Source organism: Emys orbicularis, chromosome 12, assembly GCF_028017835.1.
Source record: "Emys orbicularis isolate rEmyOrb1 chromosome 12, rEmyOrb1.hap1, whole genome shotgun sequence".
Classification (NCBI taxonomy): domain Eukaryota; kingdom Metazoa; phylum Chordata; order Testudines; family Emydidae; genus Emys; species Emys orbicularis.
Genome location: NC_088694.1, coordinates 31,722,904 through 31,742,794, shown reverse-complemented (window position 1 = coordinate 31,742,794; position 19,891 = coordinate 31,722,904). Strand labels below are relative to the sequence as shown.

The 19,891-nt window shown below is 42.1% G+C and overlaps 1 protein-coding gene across 1 annotated transcript in view; it reads left to right on the top strand.

Moving 5' to 3' along the window:
* The first annotated feature begins 943 nt into the window (after positions 1-943).
* Positions 944-19,891, top strand: part of PHF20 (PHD finger protein 20) — a 161,844-nt gene continuing 142,896 nt past the window's right edge. Inside the window, exons 1-2 of the mRNA XM_065414947.1 lie at positions 944-1,048; positions 9,486-9,614. The gene's annotated coding sequence lies outside the window, so the exon portion shown is untranslated. The remainder of the gene's footprint in view (positions 1,049-9,485; positions 9,615-19,891) is intronic.

Here is a 19,891-nt window from a genome sequence, read left to right as displayed (position 1 = left end):
ACTCTGCCGCTCAGACCAGTGTGCCGGGGAGGAGGAGCGGGGGAGGAGTTCCAGACTGCCGATGTGAACGGCCGGCTGGTGATCTGCAAATGCAGGGAGGGAGGGAGGGAGCGATCTCTGCTGCAGGGGGAAGGAGGGGCTCTCTCTGGCTGTCGGAGCCCCATGTAAGTGGCACCATCCGGCTGGCCGCCCTGTTAGCTGCGCGTGCTCTGCATGGGGCGGGGAAGTCCGGACATTTACAAATTCCCCCCGGACATGTCCGGGGGAATCCGGACGAATGGTAACCCTACCTAACACCTAGATTGTGAAATAATAAGAGTATGAGTGGGTATTTATCGACAACAGGAAAAACCCAAAGGATGGTGGGTGGAAGGAGTCTTTTGGGTCAGTGCCTTTATGGTGCAGGTGGGGACGCTGGGGCCTGTGTCTCATGCACTTAGAAGTCCCAGGGGCTGTAGGGCCTGTCTTCAGAGAATGTGGGGTGCTGATGTGTTGGGCTCATGTGTTTGGGGTACAAGGTGGCTCTTAGGCCAATCTCTTTGGGGTGACAAGCAAGGGAAACAGGACCGTCAGGCTTGCGGCAGCAGGGAGTGGGAGTGTTTTGGGCTGCTGATGCTGGTACTGGCTGGGACTATGCCAGCTGCCTTTCTGGATGCAGAAGTACCTCTGGGAGCAGCAGGAACCCCACTGAAGGGAGGGACCGTGCCTAACACGTGCCCAAAAGGGAGGGAAAAGGAGACCTGTGTGAGCGTTCCGCCCCGCCCCTTCCTGCCCGCAACACAGGCCCCGCCCCTTCACCTGCGCCTCCCCAAGTCCCCGCCCCTTCTTCGGGACCACTCTCTCTACCCCGCCCCCTCCCCTCTGCCTAGTGGCCCCACCCCCTCCCCTGAGATCCCGCGCCAGCCCCCTTCACCCTCGCGGCGGCGGCGCGTCAGCCGCGGCGGCCATTTTGTGGCGCTGCTCGGTCGGTGGCGCTGGGCTCGCGCGGGGAGCGGGGCCCGGGCGGCGATTAGCTCCTTTCTAACCCTTTTCCCGTACAGATTCCTCGGTAAGAAACCGGCAGCGTCCGGGCCGGCCCCGCCCCTCAGCGGCCCCCTCCCCGCGCGGCTGGGCCCGGTCTCGGGGGGAGGCCGGGCCCGCCACGGAACGTGTCCTCCCAGCCGCACAAAGGGGGGAGGGGCAGGGACTGGGCTGAGGAGGCCCCGAGGCCTGGGCGGCTCCTGCCCCTGCCCGGGGCGCGGGCCCCAGCGTGCCCGTGTCTGCGCCCGCCCTTGCAGGGCTCCGTTGTCGCCCGGGGCCGTGGGGACAGAGCCTGGCCCCTGCGCCTCTGAGCTGCGCGGCTCGGAGCGGCCCATGCGGGGTAGGTGAGTATTTGCGCCCTACAGCGCAGGCGCTGGCGGGGCCCGCGCGGCGCGGCGCGAGCGGGTCCGGAAGGGTCTCCGGGGCGCCCCCGGCTTAGCCCGCGGAGACGCCCAGCGCCGCTCGTGGTGCAGCCGCCCTCCGCTAGCACCTGTGGCCGCCGCGGGTCAAGGCGGCGCGCTCGGGTGGGCGTGGAGTGCCCGTGGTCGCGGAGCCGTGTTTTCTTCTCGCAGACAGCCTGGCGGCTTCCGCCCCTTTGTGCTCTGCGCTGTTGAATGTGAGTCCCGGCGCGGGGCTTTGGCTCCAGGGGCCTCGGAGCGGAGGATGGGAAACAGGAGTGAGCGGGATACTGACTCGCCTTTAACGTGCCAGCGTCTCGGGGCGCTTTGCGGACATGAGTGATGGCTCCCTCGGTGCGTGCAACGAGTGTTCTGCTGCGACAGTGACAACAAATTAACGTCAAGCTTGTATGCCTTTGGGAGGGGGCAGAAATAAAAGCAATGGCACTATTAGGTTGTGATGTTGATGTTTGTACCCTCATAGGCCCGCTGGATACAAGGTGTAAGCACAACACTTCTTACTTGGTGAGCTGACTACAGCATTTGTGGCAATCAAATTCTCTTTCTCTGTGGTTCACATTATCACATTGTTTCACTAGTAGGTGTGTGTCAGAGGATCCTGACACGCCTTAGCTCTAATTCATTCTGATTTGAATAGACCCACTTCTCAATAATAGCAAATACAACAAACAGCCTCTTTTAGACTGGTTTTCGGAGATTTTAGTGGATATGGGACAGTTGTGGGCATCTTTCAGTGGGGGTGCCTGTAGGCTGTCTCTCTACTGTACTTTTGTTAGCATTGTTAGCTTTACAAGAAACCTTTTGCTCTTTCCACTTTGAGGTGAGACCTCAAAGTGAGTGTGTGGCTTTGGTGAAACAGGAAGTTGTTCTGGAAAGGTTATAAAATGTCTATCCCTTCTTAAGGAGAAGAAGGCAAAAAAAATTAATAGGAAACTTGTTTATCACAAAAATAAGGAATATGACTTTTGAAAGATGTTTACAAAAACTGGCATTTACTTTAATCACTAACCTGCTAATAGTTGGTTCACTAGCTGGCTACCACTTCAGCTTTGCATAGGTTTGGTAAAAATAAAGAAAATGGGCTTTACAATAAGTCCACAGAAAAATGCATTTAGTTATGTTTAAAGGGGAGAAAGCTCAGACATATTTGTTGTACAGTATTACTTACAGTTCCTGGAATTGAGTATTGCTCCACCTCCTACTTCAGACTAATAGGTAAAGTGGGTCTGTACTGAGTTCTCAGTGCGAGAGAGCCTGGGTTCAAATCATTGCTTATATCCCCACCCAAAAAAAGTTTGGATTACAGACTCACTGGGACATCTGGCAGAATTGAATCTGTTCAAGAAAGACTAGAAATACAGGTAGTTAGGTCAGAATTGAAGTGTATTAGCTTTCCCATACAGCATTACCATCTATCAATCTAATCTAATTTCATTTCACTATGGGGAGTTTTGCGAACCAGCTTGACCATGGAAAAGTAGCTCTATGTCCCCAAATTAATATGTGCAGCATTAAATGTTATGCAGATCCTGAAAAATAATTTGAATTTGTGTATAGAAATCACAACACTGATCCAAAATAAAGGGATACATGAGACTGGGTAGATTCAAACAGGATCTTTTAAAAATCCATTTCTAGATGGTTTGGGGTGGTATGTGAAGTTTTGCAGAACATGTCTCTGTCATGCCAGAGGTATTACCTCAACATATTTTTATTCTCTTAGTTTCTGGATAATTGTACAGAAGTTCACAACTAGAAAGTTTTTGAGAAATGCTTTGGGTGATCTGGGATTCTTTTAGTGAAATGTTGCTTGTGGACAAAAGATCGGTTCTAAATCTGTACTTTAAATAACTGTGTTCTCGTGCAAAAGTGGTTAAGTTGTTGCATCTTTTTGTGTGTGTTGTACATAGCTGTTTGGAAGCACAGAGCAAAGTCCTCCTGATTTGGGGTTGTCTGCTGTTAAAAGAATCTTCATTTAAAAAAAAAAGTGTTGGTTCTCTTCTGGAGATGGGTGTATTGGTCAATTTAATCCAAAATCTAATTTGTGGGAGTTCAGTTTACATTCCCTCTACTCTACCCTCTTTTAAATTCTGTTGTTCATCATGCCTTGTTTTCTGAAGGACCTTTTGACTGTCTTTATCTTAAGCAGGCTGATAGTGTATTGTTTTGGATTATAAGCAATTGGTTTTCTTTAAAAACCAGTTTGTGGATGAATGTAGACCGGGGGTCGGCAACCTTTCAGAAGTGGTGTGCTGAGTCTTCATTTATTCACTCTATTTTAAGGTTTTGCATGCCAGTAATACATTTTAACTTTTTTAGAAGGTCTCTTTCTATAAGTCTATAATATATAACTAAACTATTGTTGTATGTAAAGTAAATAAGGTTTTTAAAATGTTTAAGAAGCTTCATTTAAAATTAAATTAAAATGCAGAGCCCCCCTGGACCGGTGGCCAGGACCTGGGGAGTGAGAGTGCCACTGAAAATCCGCTCGCGTGCCGCCTTTGGCACGCGTGCCATAGGTTGCCTACCCCTGTTACAGGGCATTCCAAGACTACACAGATTTACTGAACACCAGTTATCGAGCAGTCGGTGGAAGGAAGAGGATACAAACTACTTGAAAACTTGCAGTTAAAGTAGCTAGGCAGGGTAGCTGTGCTGATTGATGAGGGTGTCCTTGGACTCCTGCTAGGCTTCATCTGCACCCTTTCCAACATTCGCTGAAGTCAGTATTCCAGTCCTCAGTCCCATATGGACAAGGATCTCTTTGTTCTTGGCAGCATCCTTTCCTCTATGAGGTGGTGGATAAACCTGGAGACAGTCTGCAAAGGGGTGCCCTTTCACTTCCCTTTTTTCTTCAGCGATACAGGTAACCAATGTTACCACATAAGGATGGAGATTACACTTTGATCATTTTGCACACTCAAGGTCTGGGGTCTCGAGTCAGCTCTTCACATAAATATATTAAAGCACAGGACAGTCTTGCCTACAAATTTCTTTCCTTTACTGAAGTGTCAGTCTTCAGATACAATACATAGATCTTGATCTTCCCTCCCCTTTGTGTCAGGAAGCAATCAAATTTTGAAGCTGATGGTGTTATTTGATGCTAAACATGACAGCCCTTCACAGACATCGGAGTGAGCAATAGCCCAGCAGATTACTGCATCAGGCAGTACACAGCTCATCATGTGGCCTGCATCATGCGGGAGGTCAGACTAGATGACCACAATGGTCCCTTCTGACCTTAAAATCTATGAGTCTATGAGTCTTATGTGTGGTCCATGGAGGATTCTCTGAAAATCCTTTTCTGTAGGTGAGGTAGTCTTATTCTTGTTGGTGGTAAAACAAGTGCTGCCTATTCTGCCCCAGAGGAAGGGGGAAGAAATCTAGGTTCTCTCCCAGATGCCTTTCTTGGTCAGGTCTTGTGTGACTTCCCCACTGGCTCCTCTCATCCTCCGTTATCAGAAAGATGAGACAAATTACAGCCACAGTGACTTTCACAGCTTCTTCTTTGGTGAGAGAGTTCTGGGTCATGGATCTGCTACATCTAGCTCGCTGTATGACCTGTCTCACTCCTGAACATCCCAGATGTTCTGTCTCAAAATCAGGGGAGGATCCATCACCCCAGGTCTCTGTATCTGACAAATGGACGTTGACTGGCTGAGCATAATACTGAGAGAAGCTGCTCTGCAGAAATACAGAACATTCTCCTACAAGTAGGAAACCACTTACTAGATCTTTCCACATCATCCTAGAGAGAGATCTTCTACCTTGGCCACTTAACAAGGGCTTGGTTCACTGAAAACTCCTGTCCCCAAAATTCTGGACTCAGTAAAATTTTCAGAAGTGACTAAGTGACTAAAGCTCCTGAATGTCTGTCACTTTTGAACATGGAAGTTGGTATAAAATTTTCAGAAGTGCCTATCTCGTGCACTTCAAACAAATGCACCTTTACTGTCAAGTCAGTGAGTCTGTCTAGCTGCCATATCTGTCTGTCATCAATTTGTAGAAGCCCAAACAGTGACACTTCAAATGTAATCTTTAATTTGTGATCGCTTTAGCAGATGAGATCTATGAGACAGTGGGAGTGAAGTATAGGGGGGACTGAAATAGGGAGTTGCTGCAGGAAGGGGAAAGAAGAATTGCTTTAAGAAGAGTTAACTGCTGCTGTACAAATTCTCTTTACATGGACTGAAACACTGGACGATTTAAACAGGTATTTAGAATCCAGAGTATGTTAGAACAGATTAGATTAAAGGGGTGTCAAACTCATTGTGGGGAAAAGAGCCAAATTCCATTTTAAAAGTATAGATCAGGGTATAAGTTTTAGACCCTGCACTCCTGTTTAGTACACAGCAGAATTTTAACTAGTAACAATGAGAGGGTTGCACAGAGATCAAGGGTGGAAGATAGGTATTCTGTAGTAATTAAGCTTTTAGTTAACTCTTCCAAAGCTCTTCTGAAGTGGTTGGCTCACCAACTGAGAGGCAGTGTGGACAAAACAACTTCTGTTTGGTAAAGGATAAAGTAATTAGTGTAAGACTTCTGATATTTAAAGGCATACAAATAAAAAAATAAAGGTATATACGTGGTATGTCTTTTAACAAGGATTGCACTGAACAGTTACTAAGCCTCAATATTTACAGAGCTTTCACATTTAAAAGTTGGGAGTTCCTGAAGGTGTTGGCTGTATTATTTGGGGACTAAAAGTTATTCCTTTAGGTAACTGTTTTTCAGAACTTTAAAATACCTTTGTTATAGCACTGATGACTTTTTTCCCCTTCCTGTAGTCATAGGTTAAACATTTGGAATGTTTTCAACTATATAAGCAACAGGTCTTTTCTAGGTGAGTATTCTAATCAGATAAGTTCAGCTCTTTTATAACAATTCAGTAGTACTGCTCTTAAATTTCAGAATTATTATAAATACTTAGACTCTTTTTTTATAGTCTTACCATAAAAGATCTGTCAGTTAATGTTTCTCCCAAATCAAACAAATAATGTTGGCATTCTTAAAATGAAGTATACATATGTTTCAGATGCAGATTTGCTTTTGTAGACATCATGGCAGTTTGAATAATACAGAAGTAGCAGTTAACTTATTCATAGTATGTTCTAACGCTTCTATTTAGAAAAAAAAATTTCACCTAGCTCATATTATTCTTGGTAAAATTGAACAAGCAAGCTTGATTTTAAGGATTTCTGCTTTGCATTTTTAATTCACACTCACATTGTGGGACTTCTAGAAAGTATTGACATAAGATTAGAACAAGTAACTTTAATTTAGCCAAACATTTAATATATCTCTGAAAAGATTTTAAAACAAAATTCCTTTTAAATCACTCTTTGCAATTCAAGGCGAGGAGGATTTCTTTTATTTTTGAATTCCTCTTGTTTGATGGATTATACCTCCTGTTCCTTAGTCTTCACTTCCAGATTGGTCCCAGTCTCTGCATTCATAGTTCTCTAGTGTCCTTCCCTCCCCCATCACGGTAAGAGGCAGGGAGGGGAAGGAAGAGGCTGACTTCCCCACAAATATCCTGTAGTTTAGGGAAGGTACACTGACCTGGGAGCCAGGGGACCATGAATTCTGGTCTCTCACCTGATTTCTGTTCATATTTCTGGAAACTGGAGTCCTTTATTGAGCAGGTGCTCATACCTTGTTCTAAAACAGTGGTTCCCAAACTGCGGTGCACGAAATGTTACAGGGGGTTCTCGGGGGAAAAAATTCCCTAATGGCAGACAGAGCTGTCCCTAGGGACCCTGGGCAGCACGGACCAGCAGCCCAGAGCCCCTGGACTTCCCAGAGCTAAGCTGATCAAAGCAAGCCTATGTATCACACTGAGGAGATTTAAACTTCAAGACTCCTTATAAGAAATGGAAAGGGAGGTAGATATTTTTTGCTGTTTTTAAAATTAAATAGGCAGCTAGTATTGTTTTTAACATTATTATGAAGAAAAAGTTTAAGCTTTGTTGTAACGTGTGTTGTTTGCCTGATCTGCTCAAGACCTGAATGCTTGTATAAGAGGAACTCTTTGAGTTGGCTTCTTAGATACCTTCATGCTGTTTCACATCTGATACTTCTTGATGAAACATAAGAGCCTTGTCTTTTATAACAAGCTTATTCAAAGTGATACAAGCTATGAAAGTGAGATCTTAGAATCATAGAATCATAGAATATCAGGGTTGGAAGGGACGAAAGAGTGTTGCCATTTTCAGAATATAATAAAAATACTGTAATGATAAATAATAATAATAGTGTATAATAAGCATGTCATAAAAACAAATTTTATATTTTCAAGATCACTGCTTTTATAATTTATGCTCAGGTAAAGGAGAAAATCCCTGGAAATATTCTTTTTTTAGGAGGGGGTTCGTGAGACTTGACATTTTGGTGAAAGGGGTTCACAGATTGTTAAAGTTTGGGAACCACTGTTCTAGAAGGACTGGCAGATAACCTACTTGTGTAATGAGGAAAAATGATTGTAACAGAGAGTTCACATTGTCTGTGATAAGCAGGATAGTAAGCAGGTTCCAAATACAATAGATCCAAATCTTACTCACTGAGACTCACTGCCTCTCAGAATGAACGTGCCAAATCTAAGGATTTAGCTATCCTGTCTATAACCACTAGATAACATCTTCCTTCCAGATCCTGGAATAGATACCCAGGATTAATGATATCAACATCCTACTGCTATTTAGCAAATAATTGCGTAACTCCCAGGCAAAATATGTGGCATCCTGTTCTAGCGGCTAGCTCACGTAGCGGATAACAATAGATTAATGGTTTTTTAAAGCCGTTAGTGACTATTGTGATCATCTAGTCTGACTTTCTGCATAGGACAGGTGAGAAAATTTCCCGAAGTTATTACTGCATCAAACCAATACTTGTGTTTGGACAGTGTTCATCTTTTTGAGATGAACTGATGGGGAGTCCATCATATGCGTGGTAGTTTATTCAGATAGTTAATTATCCTTATTACTGGTTTGAGTTTTTCTTGTAACTGCTTTAGCTCAAGTGGTAGATGTCTTGATTGGGGATTTGAAGATACAGGGTTCAAACCTCACTGATACCTGTATTCATTTTCTTCAAAAACAAAGAAACCCTGGTTTAATAAATTGCATGGTGACAAAACATGCTTCAGTTTATGGCACATCGTGCAATAAGAGGTGTGCTTCATGCCGGCAGGGACAAGGGACACAGCCGGCAAAATCTGTCTGCTGGAGCACAGGCACGCACCCGGCTGTTGCAGCTACCCCTGGGTGTAGTCCATTTCAAGAAGTGCATAAGAAGCTGTGCAGTGTTTTGGGAAGCGAGTGACATTGCAGGCTTCCCCTACTGTGATTACCTGCCACCATTCCTTCCATGGTACCTTTCTTGAAGATTATTGCCATCTCTATGCCTGATGTGACCAAAGTACATAAATGTGTGCCTATTGATTTCTGATGTCAGCTTCTCTCCAGTAATACTTCTAACACAATTGTTTGTCTTTTCCATCCAGAAGATAAGATACTCAAGTCTTTGCTAGCACCGCATCTCAAAGACTTCAGTTTTTCTCTTGTCAGCAGCATTAGTTTCCCAGGATTCACATCCATAAGTTGCTATGGAAAAAATTAAGGTTTTCACCAGTCTAACCTTCATACGTTTTGAGATGCCACACTTTTGCAAGGGAGGCAATGGCTGGGTGAGCCATCCCTAGTCATCTTCTGATGCAACCCTAACTGTCACTAAATAAAGATTTTGTTTTGTTAATAAACTGCTCTAGAGTTGCAAAGTGCATTTGGAGGCATAATATTTAACATACTTTAAGGTAACATTTTCACAAGCACCGATATGATTTAGGAGCTTAAGTTCAGCTGGCTTTCAATGGGTGTCTAAATCACTCTTGATGATGGTACTAGGGAGCCTATGTTATGTGCATGTGAAAATTTTACGCTTGATTGTCACGAGGCCTTTAGGATTGTAAACATTAGGTGGTGTCTGTAGGTAAATACATTGTGTCATAAATAGTTGTCTGATATAGACGTTGCCTTTTCTCATCTGCAGGTGTGTATTTCAGCACAGCATGGCTATGGTTATCCATTTGCACGGTCTTCTGATTGTGGCGGGGGACCATGGACATTCACCACTTTTTGCCACTGAGGAAGATGCAAGATGTGTTTATGGTGGGCACAGGTGGTACCATTAAAGAGTCAAAAGTAACTCTTGCTGAGTTGTATGACAAATGCAAAACATGATAGAACTGCCAATTCAGATATGTCACCAGCAGGTCTGACCACCACCTAGTTCTGTGTCAGTGCGAGGGTAAACTTATCTACTGTAGTATCAGCTTCTAACAGTCCTCGGTTTAGCAACTGCAGCTACTTCTGTGCATGAAGGCAACCAAAACATAACCTACATTCTCTATGGCCCGTATGCGAAATGCATTCCGAATCCTGGTGCTGCCTTTGCTAGCCCCGCATTTAACTCAATTATGCTTAGTAAAGTATCCTCAGTGAACACAGTACCACCTTCGCCAGTGCCTGGTATGCCATCTTTGCCACCAATGCCTTCTATTCCCCCTAAACCTGTCCCATGTCCTGTACTTGCCCTGCTTCTTGTTCCTCCATTTCCCCTGGTGCATTCTGTACCATCAGTGATACCAGGAATGTCTTCTGTGAAACCTCCAGCTGTAGCACCTTTTACGTACTGGAATAAATGGGTCTGGAATAGCAGTGAATAAGAACAACTGTTTGAATCCAGTGTTTGTCTCTCAATAATCCTATAAAGCCTCAGATGAATTCTCAAAAGTAGTGCGAAACCCCTTCCTATCACTTTTTTTTTTTTTTTTTAAATGTCAGTGTTCATGGAATACCCCTTTTCTGCAGTGAAATCTGATATGAAAAGGTTCTTTTCATGGGCTCTGAGTTGATGCGGTACATATGCAGATGCAGTACATAGACTGAAATAATGGAAATGGATCCGATGAAGGGCTTCTTAACACAAACCTTAGTTTGTGGCAAACTGGGGTATGACTACTCCTCCGCACTAGCCTGCTCGCAGACTAACTGTACATGTGAACCCTACTCATGCACATTAGCAGCTAGTTCTGTGTACTTATTTGCAGACCAAATTGGAAGTAGTGGTTTTCCTGGTTCAGGTATTGGTGCTCCAGGGTTTGGAAGTGGTCCTAGTAAACCGAGTGGAATATGAAGTGTTGGAGGTGGATCTCAGAACTCTGGGAATGGGCCTAGTTAAGTGATCTCCTTGCTTTGATAGTGGTGTTAAGAATTTAAGTGCGCCCCAGGGCTTTTGGGAAGCCAGAGTCAACTGTCATTAAAGTGCAAAGTATGCCATTTAGTGTGTCCGTGGATGAAATTCTTGATTTCTTTTATGATTACAAAGTGACCCCGGGCTTGGTCTTACTAAAATACCATGAAAAAAGCATGCCTGTGGGAATAGCAGTAGTTGCATTTGAGGCTTATAGTGAAATAATGTCAGCTGTTCTAAGTGACGGGCCTATAGGCTTAAAAGTCAAACTTATTTTAGAGATGCTGTCCACGTAAAGAATGTCATGTTGCTATTCATAATGATGTGACTAATACATTCAGATTGGTTTTTATTGTATTTCCAGATTAGAACCTGTGAATTGCTTAAATCATAAATGTTTGTTTTGATAACTCAGGCCACTGGTTGAGCTCAGGACAGGGCGATGCTTTTAGTGATAACCAAGTAGTAACCTGGGTTGGGCCTTGCAGGTGAAGAAGGTCAAACCTTGTTTTGCACACTCACTGGCTGGATCTTTGTGCTGCCTCGGGGCCTTTTTGTGAGGAGATAGTACCGATTGGTCCTAGACCCAGTACGCACAAGGGAGCTGGAGCCATATCAGAGTACCACTTCCACCATCCCATCAGGTGTGTCCATGTTTGTCCTCCACATATGTTCTGCAGGGCCAGGCACCAGAATATGGGTTACCACAGGGGGCAGATTGGGGATGCTGCTCACCCCCAAGAGCAGTCCAGAAATCTACTCCGCCTTCTATTTGCTCAGTGCATCTGAGGACGGTGACCAGCTTGGGGAATACTCTGTAGGCATTGACAGTGACCAGCAAGAAGCATGGGGCTCCCTCCACGCTGAGGATGGGGGCAGTGAGTGGTTGGTGGCATGTTGCAAACGGGGCTTCTGCCTATATCATTGTACTGCATGTTGGGGGCTGGGTGGGAGTGGCTCTCTTATACTAGTAGAAAACTTTTCTTGAAATGCCCAAACCTGCTAATATAACAGGAGTACTTGTGGCACCTTAGAGATTAACAAATTTATTAGAGCATAAGCTTTCGTGGGCTACAACCCACTTCTTCTGGCGACTCCCTCATCTGAGGGACTCCAGGGAACACCACTCTTGTTAATTGCAGCCCTGTAAATTGCTGTAAATGTGTATAGTTGTAACACGCATGCATGTTTATGCAGATGTGCGGCTGCTCTGACATACAGTAATTCTTAACAAGTGAAATGTTAATATGAAGTTAGGAATTTATAATAGAAGCATTTGAGGTTATTAAACCTTACGGATGCTGTGTCCTAAATGTGTGGAGGTCTAAAATTCTAATGCAGGGAATTAATTAAAGAGCTTTGGCTACCTATAAGCACACTTACCTGGGTTTTAAAATAGAGCAGTGTTTAGCTATACCACATATTCTCATTGTAGATTTGTCTTTTACTATTTACCTTCACAGCATAGTATAGCCTTTTGTGCATGGAGGCAAATTTCTGGCAATTGTTTGAGTGTTGCTTGACATAATAACAAATCCAGCAGTATTGGGGTAGTCTCCAAAGGGAAGTGATGAAACAACCATAGATAAGTTAATGCGGTATGTGGTATGTACTTATTAGGTGGAATGGGAAATAGGCCCAAAATATGATCTTCCTTCTGTACTATATATGAAATCTTGATATTTGCATTTGTTACTGTTACAAAGTGTAGGTTATAATCTAAACCCATCTAAATTACTTAGTGATGTTTCCTGCACATATATCTCTTGGAAATGCTTTGTCCTATTTGATGGTGTTGGCCTTTTTCTGGTGTGCTACTCTTTTTCTCCTGAGTAGAATCATAGGGTAAGAAGGGACCGCAAGGTTAGTTTAGTCTAACCCCCTGCCAAGATGCAGGATGTGTTGCATCTAAAGACAGGTGGCTATCCAGCCTCCTTTTGAAAACCTTCAGTGAAAGAGCTTCCACAACCTCCCTATGAAGTCTGTTCCGTTGTCCTACTGTTCTTGCAGTTAGATTAAATCTCAGGAAAAATTTCCTAACAGAATGGAAGTAAACACTTTACAAATTATTAAATTATACCTGAATATAAAAAAAATTAAACTTTTTCTTACGGAAAAAGGCCAATCTCATTTGTGTGTAATTTCCCCCCCTCTGTCCTCCAACACTGTAATAGCTACATGAAACTTTATAGACTTAAAGCCCTAATTGCTGAGCCACCTACCCACTATCAAGCCACTTTAAGTTGTCTGAAGTTAGGAACCCAAAATCACCACTCTGAATATGTAGACCCACACAGTAAAATTTCTTTTCTCTAGCCTTTATTCCTAATAGTTGCCTACAGAACACTGCCAGTCACTATTCACATAGGCACTAGGCAGCTCAGCGTCTTGACTGCTGTTTCTTCACAAGTTTAGCCAAGTCCTCTTTGAGGAATGATTGGCTAAGCTGGCTATCCATTATAAACCTCAGTCTACCAGCTCATCCTAATTGCAGGATCAGTTGCAGTGTTCTTAAGAGTGAAAATTGGGTGTGGCAAATGTCACCTCACAGAACGACAGGTTACCTGGTTGCCCGGTTCCTGCCTTGGACTAGGAAGGGGTAGGACTTTCTGCTGCCTCCACCTCACTTGTGGAGCTGTTTAGTGCTATCACCCATATTCCTGTGCTAGTACCTACCTGGAAAGTAGGACAGAGGCAGGTAGCCATTAAGTTACTTGTATTCTGGTAGTGCTAGGGTCTATTATACTAGGCAATGTGTAGAATACAGCTCCTGGCTCAGAGCCTACAACCTAAAAGATAAAATGGACAAACACCTACAGATATAGGTGTTATCAGGCGCTACTTACCTATTGTTACGGGACATTTAATCTGTTCGTGGTATTTTTTTTTTTTTTTTTTTAATTCTGAGGAATTTGTTTTATTTCTTGTCTCATGCCTCTCCGGGCCTGGTGCTATTGTCCTAGGTCAGGGTGAATTTGATTTAAATCACTAGTCAGGAAGACTCAATTTAATCATGGATTTCTATATAAAAGTGCATTCTTGTTGGTTGTTATAACCTTAATATATATACTTCACAACTCAGAGATCGATGTAGGTTTCATTTTTAGACGGGGTACACTATACATTTTTAACGTGATTTATTTTGAAAACTTTTCAGATTAGTTTTACAGCTATATCAGAAAATGAATGAATGGTTATTTCATTTACCAAAAGTAATTGAAGCAGATATTTATGAAGTCATTGGGGGGTGAACTATTTCCAATTCAACAGGTTAATCATTAATATTTGGAGGATTTTCTTGCCATGCTGTATTAGGAGGATAGACATTTAAATTGTTTTATTTAACTAAAACAACAACATTATGTATTCTGGATTTTTTTCTTCAACAGCAAACAGAGATAATATTTTAACAAAACATGCATAAAATTTTTTAAATTTAGTTAAACATTCAAGTTTTTTAAAATCAGGTTTGTTTTTAAAATTCTTTTTAACTAAAATAGTTAAATTCATTTTTTAAAAATATTTCAATCAACTGTCAGCCAGATCAATGTGAGAAACTTAAAATATTGGCTTCTGCAGCTAAGTCAGTCGTCTTCACCTTCATTTTTCTGTTTGTTCAAAATCTGGAAAAGAAAAACAAGCTTTTCTGCTTTTTCAGGTCCCAAACGATTTCTCAATTTGGAATGAATTAGTTCAAAGGAAGAAAATATTCTTTCTACACCGGCAGAAGAAGCTACAGCTGTTAAAAGTGAGATTCACTTCAACAGTCTCTGAATCCAAGTGCTTAAGTGACTTCTACCAGTTCACTGGTGTGACTTTGTTTCAAACATCATCAGCAAACATATATTTCTTGAATGGTTCACCCTTAGCTCTGAAGTTTATTATAGTTGGCATTATGGAGGGATGATTGCTGGATATCCATGTCATAGCCAACTCCTCCTCTTCAGCAGTTAAAGTTTGACCCTGGTACCGAGTATTGAGAATATTTGCAAGAAAATGAGCTGGGATAGTGCTTGTTCTATTCGTTTTTTTTAATGCTTGTAATTTAACTCTGTCATTGCATATTACTCTTTTTAAGATCTCATTCAGTTCCTTCCAAATTTCAACAGTGTCAGCAATAAAACAGCTATTTCCCTGCATTTTGTTCAAGGCTACAGAAATAAGCTTCAGGGTACTCAGCATGTGTTCAACATTTCTCTTAAGCCCAATGTTGAGAACTTTGGCTGTGACAGTGCCATCTATTTTTTTTTTTCACGATTTTGTTCACAAACTGTCGTCAGTTCTTGATACAGTGCTCAAAACAGTCCACTGCTGAGTTCCATTGCACGTCTTGTGGGAGAGTTAGCTTGGTTCCTCCCACTTTTTTCAGAGCAGCTGCTGCGAAGTGGTTATTATGGAAGTACACCTCTACCCCAATATAACGCTGTCCTCGGGAGCCAAAAAATCTTACGCGTTATAGGTGAAACCGCATTATATCGAACTTGCTTTGATCCGCCAGAGTGCGCAGACACCCCCCCCCCCCGGAGCACTGCTTTACCACGTTATATCCAAATTCGTGTTATATCGGGTCACGTTATATTGGGGTAGAAGTGTATTTTGCAATTTCAACAACATTAGCCTTTATTTCTGGAACACTGAAGTCTTTGGCTAGGAGGTGCATTAAATGAGCACTGCAACCGTCGTTAGCTTGGGACTCTCTTCTAAATAATTTCTTCTCATCTTGGATACATTTGCAGCATTGTCTACGACCAAGTGGCGTACTAGACATTTGAATTTTTTTTCACAGTTTTGTTATAGCTTTTACTGCTGCTACTTGTAAGTATTCTGCTGTGTGTGCATTTCCTGGTGTATCAGTTGTTTCTATAAGGAAGACATTTCCTTCTTCTCTTGTCACACAGGCACATGCAACAGGATCATTGTGGACATTGCTCCATCCTTCAAGACTCAGGTTAACAATTGTACCCTCTAGACTTTTTGCACACTGCTCAATTTCTCTTTCATACACTTTATCCAGCAATTTGCCTGCGACATCTGCTCTGTTGGGTATCTTGGTCTTAATGACTGAACCATGTTAATGATGTGTGGGTTCTCAATCATACGGAAAGGAGAGTTTGTTGCATAAACAAACTGGGCAATTTTTTCATCAATTACCTCTTTTTGTAATCTGGTTTTTATCACAAACTCATCTGTGATTGTTTCTGGATGATGGAGATTTCCCCCCCCCCCCTTTTTGCTACAGGTGATATACTGTGGCTATGTGACATACATGATGTGACTGAAACACTATCATTGGCAGATAACTCTGAAACTATAGAAAATGATGGTGATCTTGAAGGTGGATAGTCTTCAGAATCCTGTATGTTGAGGATGGATTCTCCTAAACAAAATAAGTCAATGCAGTTATTTAATTATTATTACCATACTGCTCATTTAGTATTACTCATTGCATTCACTGACACTCAGTACTACTTTAAAGATGAAATTATAAAAGGAAGATCTGCCTATTTCAGCTATTTATATTTTATCACAACTGCATCCATAGAGTTAACAACTATATTTTTTGCTCAAACATGAGAATTCAAGAATAGTCCAGAAGGAAGACAGGCATAGTCCCTAAGAAAAGTATGAAATAAAAAAGTTTACCAACCTGAAGATCCTGCATGTTCAGACGTGTTCCTTTCATCATCTTCAAGGCAGCTTCCTCCTGAGAAGGAACACTTCTCATGATGTTGTTTCATTCAGGCAACCAGGCCTTGCATTTCTTTGTTAAACTGTTTGCATTTTGCATGTATGCCTGTCTTACCCACAGGTAGAGGAACTTCATTAAAATATTCCCAAACTGGGTCTCTCTTACAGTGTGCTGCCATTATAGGTTTTCACTTTTAGTGAGAGAATGGTATGGTAGATGTCAAATCAATGAAGGCTACACTCAGAAAGACCCCAAGACTTCTGGAATACGCTGCTCAAACAGTTTCACTTTTGTTTCTACTGCTTGTCCCTCCCTTCTCACATTTATCTCCAGACTCCTTCTCCTTGTCCAGATCTATACTGCCCCCAACAATCTTCTATTCATTGAACTTTTTGAAACTTTGCACTTTTAGAGAGAGGTAAGGGATCGACTCTGTGTATACAAATTTGCAGAGGGACAATAGGGTTTTTGATTTAAAAAAAAAAAAATCATTGATTTTTATCCACTCTGGTTTTCCTCTATTGCTTGGCAAAACAATGAAGATCAGCTGTTCGGTATGAAAGCACTATACAGATTCATAGCGCAACATTATATATTTGGTTACGTTCATAACTATAGGGTACTGGAAACCTTTTCGTTTTTAATGAAAGCTTAGAAATATTCCTGACATAGGTCTCTCCCTAGAAAGCCTCTTATTTGCTGCTGACGTTTGAATTGATCAAACCTTGATGTAGAGTTAAAAACTGAAAATAAAAATACTTAAATCTCAATCACCTTTTTACTTACCTGTTAAATTCCAGGTTCTTTGTTACCTTAGTATGATTGATGAAATCAGATATCTAAAGCAGACAGATGGATTATATCTTTTGCCTTTAGGTAGTGGGTTTAAGGGAGAGAAATCTGAGCCTTTAATTGTGGTCTTTGTGAATGAAAAGATGTTCATTTCATCTCCATAGTACAATGAGCAGGATTTTTTCAATGTTAGAATATAATCTTAGCAAAATTTGAACAAATTAGTTTGTGACCTGTCGTGATTGAATTAGCTCACACACCATGGGGAACTGGACATATCTAACATAATAGAATCCTAAAAGATGAAATATTAGTGATTATGAAACAAGTATGAGATTTCTAAATCAAAAATCATTATGTAGTTGGATTCCTAATAATGGGAATTAGAGAGAGAGAACCTATTATCTAGTCCAGCCCTTTGTCAATGCAGGATTGTTCCTTGCAGTATGTTCTTGATTATTCTTTTTTTTATGCTTCTCTAGATTGCATGGCAAAATTTCCCTTCTGATTTGGTAGGCCCTACTTATCAGCTGGCTGAGTGCTGTCAAGAGCTGCAGAATGAAGCTCCTCACAATCCTTAAGCAGTGCATACTGAAGCATATTGTGGTTCATTGCAGTGGAAAAGTGGTTAGTGGGAGTAGGACAGCAGGAAGAAAAGAGAAGATCACTTTTTCTTGCCCCTCAGCTTGCCTTCTTGAGTCTAGTATCTAGTGGGTTTTGTAAGTTTTCCTGTGATCTCCTGGCCACTGCTTTGTGACCCATCCAGTGTCCAGACCCACAGCTTGAGAACCCCTGAGAGAATTGAGACCTTCTCCAGTCTCATAGAAAACAATTTTATGTGGTATTAGTACTTCTTTGTGACCCTGGTGTGAAGAATTGGTTCTTTTTTCCTTTCCTGCTAAGTTGTGGAGTTCTTCTCTCATTCTCAAGCCCTAGGCGGTTGAAATAAACAGCTTCTGTTGCAGAGTTAACAACAGAGGACAGGCGGGAAAAGAAAACACCAATACTTAGGAGAAAGGGGACCCAGCTCTGCCTTAAGAAACCTTTTTTTCTCTGGATGAGTTGGGCCCTTTTTCTACTACACCTTTGTCCTCTTTCCTCCTGTTGATCTCATTGGGCTGACTGCAGGTTGAGCATGAAAGAGCCCCAAAACAGACCACCTCTCTTCGGCATTGTCATCCTTATCTCAGCAAAATTGATAGATCCCTATCTCACATGCATGTTCCTCAGATTTTCTCTGAGGATGCACACCAACTTCCCCTCCCCCCCAAAAAACAAACAAACAAAAAAACAAAACAAAAAATCGTGGTGGAACATTTACATTTTACTTTTTAACAGGGACTTTTCTGCAAAGTGTTTTTTGGTATCAGGATTTTTATAGAAACTTTCACTTTGTGCACAGCTCTTTCATAGGCTTCTTGAGGGACACTTCATTAATATAAATAACGATTAGCTGCAGTATGCACATTTTCAGTCTTTTAATAATTTGGCTACATTAAGAAACATTAAGTGTTTCTGGTTGCATTGCTACCTATGTGTTACGAGAGAGAATTAAATATATGATCTTGGGTTTTGCAGGATGGAAAGTGTTTAATTTTTCTGCCCCAACATAGTTTAGAACTGGGGCAGTGAAAACATTTCTCTATGATGGGGTGAATGCATTTGAGATCAATCAGTTGCAGGCTCAGAAGAGGGAGGAGGGAAAAGAAAACACCAGTGAAGAGAACAAATAGATCTTGTCTGAGCTATTGATAATAGCAAGCCAGTGGCTTCAGATAAGTAACATAGAACGTTCATCAGAATAGCCTAGTCAATCCCCCAGCTCTAGCTCAGAATGTATCTATTTTAAAAATAAAATAAAAGCTTTTAAGAATAGATTTTGACTTTAGCTGAAGTCAAAAAAGCATGTGATCAGCGCAGTGGCCATCATTCTGCACTGTCTCCTAGCATACTAGTTCTTGCTCCTGGTGTCCTGTCCTGCTGGGAGTAGTAGTGCTATGATGCTTCCCATGATTGTGTGTTGGGAAGGGACAGGCACCACTCAACGTTAATTGGCCAATTTAAAGAGTTGTGTTAATGGGATTGGAAAGGAGCCCCAATTAACTTTTTTTGGTTAGAAGGAGCAGTGGCCACAATATACCTATAGTGGGATAAAAGTAAGGGTTTATAGGGCTCAGACAGGGACACAGAAAATGCCTGGTACAGTAGGGAAAGCAGGGGTACCAAATGTCTTTCATAAAAGATCACACCAGTGTTGGCTGAGTCAATGAAGTATTAGAAATATATTCATCATCATCACTCCCATAACCGCATTGATCATTGGGGCACCATCACTGATGAGCAATCAACCAATTGTCTCCACTCCGACGATTGTGTGTCAGTACTTGAATCTCCACAAAGTCCATTCAGGTCCACTCTTTTATGTTGTCAATCCACCTCTTCTTCTGTCTATCTCTTCTTCTCTTCCCCTGTACTGTCCCTTGGATAGGCCAGATGATCTTGTTATATGGCCGTACCACTTCAGCTTGTGCTTCTTCACGGTCGTCAGGAAGTCTTCATGTGACCCAGCGCGTTGGGTGATGATATTGCGGATCTCTTCATTAGTGATGTGGTTGAAGTGGGAGATGCCCAGGATTTTAGAGAAGTATCTCATCTTTACTACCTGTATTTTCTGTTCAAGTTCTGCCATAAGAGTCCGTGTCTCGCCTACAGAAAAATGGAG